The sequence below is a fragment of the Salmo salar genome, chromosome ssa16 (genome assembly GCF_905237065.1).
Source record: "Salmo salar chromosome ssa16, Ssal_v3.1, whole genome shotgun sequence".
Lineage (NCBI taxonomy): Eukaryota > Metazoa > Chordata > Actinopteri > Salmoniformes > Salmonidae > Salmo > Salmo salar.
The window spans coordinates 94,043,076-94,048,075 of record NC_059457.1 but is presented as its reverse complement, the minus strand read 5'-3'; the positions used below and the strand labels follow the sequence as shown (position 1 = coordinate 94,048,075).

Below are 5,000 nucleotides of genomic sequence, written 5' to 3'. Positions count from 1 at the left end.
TCCTCACCGACTACAGGACTACCTCAAACCTCCCCAACTACAGGACTACCTCAAACCTCCTCTTCCTCAACAACAACAGGACTACCTCAAACCTCTTCCTCACCAACTACAGGACTACCTCAAACCTCCCCTTCCTCACCAACTACAGGGCTACCTCAAACCTCCCCAACTACAGGACTACCTCAAACCTCCTCTTCCTCAACAACAACAGGACTACCTCAAACCTCTTCCTCACCAACTACAGGACTACCTCAAACCTCCCCTTCCTCACCAACTACAGGGCTACCTCAAACCTCCCCAACTACAGGACTACCTCAAACCTCCCCTTCCTCATCAACTACAGGACTACCTCAAACCTCCTATTCCTCACCAACTACAGGACCACCTCAAACCTCCCCTTCCTCATCAACTACAGGACTACCTCAAACCTCCTTCTCCTCACCAACTACAGGACTACCTCAAACCTCCCTAACAAGAGGACTACGTCAAACCTCCTCTTCCTCACCAACTACAGCACTACCTCAAACCTCCCCTTCCTCACCAACTACAGCACTACCTCAAACCTCCCCTTCCTCACCAACTACAGGACTACCTCAAACCTCCTCTCCCTCACCAACTACAGGACTACCTCAAACCTCCCCTTCCTCACCAACTACAGGACTACCTCAAACCTCCCCTTCCTCACCAACTACAGGACTACCTCAAACCTCCCCTTCCTCACCAACTACAGGACTACCTCAAACCTCCCCTTCCTCACCAACTACAGGAATACCTCAAACCTCCCCTTTTCTCACCAACTACAGGACTACCTCAAACCTCCTCTTCCTCACCAACTAGAGCACTACCTCAAACCTCCCCTTCCTCACCAAATACAGGACTACCTCAAACCTCCTCTTCCTCACCAACTACAGGACTACCTCAAACCTCCCCTTCCTCACCGACTACAGGACTACCTCAAACCTCCTCACCAACTACAGGACTACCTCAAACCTCCCCTTCTTCACCAACTACAGGACTACCTCAAACCTCCCCTTCCTCACCAACTACAGGACTACCTCAAATCTCCAATTCCTCACCAACTACAGGACTACCTCAAACCTCCTCTCCCTCACCAACTACAGGACTACCTCAAACCTCCCCTTCCTCACCAACTACAGGACTACCTCAAACCTCCCCTTCTTCACCAACTACAGGACTACCTCAAACCTTCCCTTCCTCACCAACTACAGGACTACCTCAAACCTCCCCTTCCTCACCAACTACAGGACTACCTCAAACCTCCTCTCCCTCACCAACTACAGGACTACCTCAAACCTCCCCTTCCTCACCAACTACAGGACTCCTCAAACCTCCCCTTCCTCACCAACTACAGGACTACCTCAAACCTCCCCTTCCTCACCAACTACAGGACTACCTCAAACCTCCCCTTCCTCACCAACTACAGGACTACCTCAAACCTCCCCTTCCTCACCAACTACAGGACTACCTCAAACCTCCTCTCCCTCACCAACTACAGGACTACCTCAAACCTCCCCTTCTTCACCAACTACAGGACTACCTCAAACCTCCCCTTCCTCACCAACTACAGGACTACCTCAAACCTCCCCTTCCTCGCCAACTACAGGACTACCTCAAACCTCCTCTCCCTCACCAACTACAGGACTACCTCAAACCTCCCCTTCCTCACCAACTACAGGACTACCTCAAACCTCCCAATCCTCACCAACTATAGGACTACCTCAAACCTCCCTTCTTCACCAACGACACGACTACCTCAAACCTCCCCTTCCTCACCAACTACAGGACTACCTCAAACCTCCCCTTCCTCACCAACTACAGGACTACCTCAAACCTCCCCTTCCTCACCAACTACAGGACTACCTCAAACCTCCCCTTCCTCACCAACTACAGGACTACCTCAAACCTCCCCTTCCTCACCAACTACAGGACTACCTCAAACCTCCCCGTCTTCACCAACTACAGGACTACCTCAAACCTCCCCTTCCTCACCAACTACAGGACTACCTCAAACCTCCCCTTCCTCACCAACTATAGGACTACCTCAAACCTCCCCAACTACAGGACTACCTCAAACCTCCCCAACTACAGGACTACCTCAAACCTCCTATTCCTCACCAACTACAGGACCACCTCAAACCTCCCCTTCCTCATCAACTACAGGACTACCTCAAACCTCCTTCTCCTCACCAACTACAGGACTACCTCAAACCTCCCCTTCCTCAACAACTACAGGACTACCTCAAACCTCCTCTTCCTCACCAACTACAGGACCACCTCAAACCTCCCCTTCCTCACCAACTACAGGACTACCTCAAACCTCCCTAACAACAGGACTACCTCAAACCTCCTCTTCCTCACCAACTACAGCACTACCTCAAACCTCCCCTTCTTCACCAACTACAGGACTACCTCAAACCTCCCCTTCCTCACCAACTACAGGACTACCTCAAATCTCCCCTTCCTCACCAACTACAGGATTACCTCAAACCTCCTCTCCCTCACCAACTACAGGACTACCTCAAACCTCCCCTTCCTCACCAACTACAGGACTACCTCAAACCTCCCCTTCCTCACCAACTACAGGACTACCTCAAACCTCCCCTTCCTCACCAACTACAGGACTACCTCAAACCTCCTCTCCCTCACCAACTACAGGACTACCTCAAACCTCCCCTTCTTCACCAACTACAGGACTACCTCAAACCTCCCCTTCCTCACCAACTACAGGACTACCTCAAACCTCCCCTTCCTCGCCAACTACAGGACTACCTCAAACCTCCTCTCCCTCACCAACTACAGGACTACCTCAAACCTCCCCTTCCTCACCAACTATAGGACTACCTCAAACCTCCCCTTCTTCACCAACTACAGGACTACCTCAAACCTCCCCTTCCTCACCAACTACAGGACTACCTCAAACCTCCCCTTCCTCACCAACTACAGGACTACCTCAAACCTCCCCTTACTCACCAACTACAGCACTACCTCAAACCTCCCCTTACTCACCAACTACAGGACTACCTCAAACCTCCTCTCCCTCACCAACTACAGGACTACCTCAAACCTCCCCTTCTTCACCAACTACAGGACTACCTCAAACCTCCCCTTCCTCACCAACTATAGGACTACCTCAAACCTCCCCTTTCCTCACCAACTACAGGACTACCTCAAACCTCCTCTCCCTCACCAACTACAGGACTACCTCAAACCTCCCCAACTACAGGACTACCTCAAACCTCCCCTTCCTCACCAACTACAGGACTACCTCAAACCTCAACGTATCCCAGAAGGCTCAATGTTGGGCCACTCATATCTATCTGATAGACAACAGTTTTCATGTTTAGTCTGTCATCATGTTTACTCTGTCATCATGTTTAGTGTTCTCCCTGGTTAGTCTGTCATCATGTTTAGTCTGTCATCATGTTTAGTGTTCTCCCTGGTTAGTCTGTCATCATGTTTAGTCTGTCATCATGTTTAGTGTTCTCCCTGGTTAGTCTGTCATCATGTTTAGTCTGTCATCATGTTTAGTGTTCTCCCTGGTTAGTCTGTCATCATGTTTAGTGTTCTCCCTGGTTAGTCTGTCATCATGTAAAGTGTTCTCCCTGGTTAGTCTGTCATCATGTATAGTGTTCTCCCTGGTTAGTCTGTCATCATGTTTAGTGTTCTCCCTGGTTAGTCTGTCATCATGTATAGTGTTCTCCCTAGTTAGTCTGTCATCATGTTTAGTGTTCTCCCTAGTTAGTCTGTCATCATGTTTAGTGTTCTCCCTGGTTAGTCTGTCATCATGTTTAGTCTGTCATCATGTTTAGTGTTCTCCCTGGTTAGTCTGTCATCATGTATAGTGTTCTCCCTGGTTAGTCTGTCATCATGTATAGTGTTCTCCCTGGTCAGTCTGCCATCATGTTTAGTGTTCTCCCTGGTTAGTCTGTCATCATGTTTAGTCTGTCATCATGTATAGTGTTCTCCATGGTTAGTCTGTCATCATGTATAGTGTTCTCCCTGGTTAGTCTGTCATCATGTTTAGTGTTCTCCCTGGTCAGTCTGTCATCATGTATAGTGTTCTCCCTAGTTAGTCTGTCATCATGTTTAGTGTTCTCCCTGGTTAGTCTCTCATCATGTTTAGTGTTCTCCCTGGTTAGTCTGTCATCATGTTTAGTGTTCTCCCTGGTTAGTCTGTCATCATGTATAGTGTTCTCCCTGGTTAGTCTGTCATCATGTTTAGTGTTCTCCCTGGTTAGTCTGTCATCATGTATAGTGTTCTCCCTGGTTAGTCTGTCATCATGTATAGTCTGTCATCATGTATAGTGTTCTCCCTGGTTAGTCTGTCATCATGTTTAGTGTTCTCCCTGGTTAGTCTGTCATCATGTTTAGTGTTCTCCCTGGTTAGTCTGTCATCATGTTTAGTGTTCTCCCTGGTTAGTCTGTCATCATGTATAGTGTTCTCCCTAGTTAGTCTGTCATCATGTTTAGTGTTCTCCCTGGTTAGTCTGTCATCATGTATAGTGTTCTCCCTGGTTAGTCTGTCATCATGTTTAGTGTTCTCCATGGTTAGTCTGTCATCATGTTTAGTGTTCTCCCTGGTTAGTCTGTCATCATGTTTAGTGTTCTCCCTGGTTAGTCTGTCATCATGTATAGTGTTCTCCCTGGTTAGTCTGTCATCATGTTTAGTGTTCTCCCTGGTTAGTCTGTCATCATGTATAGTGTTCTCCCTGGTTAGTCTGTCATCATGTATAGTCTGTCATCATGTATAGTGTTCTCCCTGGTTAGTCTGTCATCATGTTTAGTGTTCTCCCTGGTTAGTCTGTCATCATGTATAGTGTTCTCCCTGGTTAGTCTGTCATCATGTATAGTGTTCTCCCTGGTTAGTCTGTCATCATGTTTAGTGTTCTCCCTGGTTAGTCTGTCATCATGTTTAGTGTTCTCCCTGGTTAGTCTGTCATCATGTATAGTGTTCTCCCTGGTTAGTCTGTCATCATGTA

At 48.1% G+C, this 5,000-nt stretch overlaps 1 pseudogene; it reads right to left on the bottom strand.

The window, feature by feature from the left end:
• The window catches only part of LOC106575017 (ephrin type-A receptor 6-like), a 189,851-nt pseudogene that overhangs the window by 95,142 nt on the left and 89,709 nt on the right, over positions 1-5,000 (bottom strand).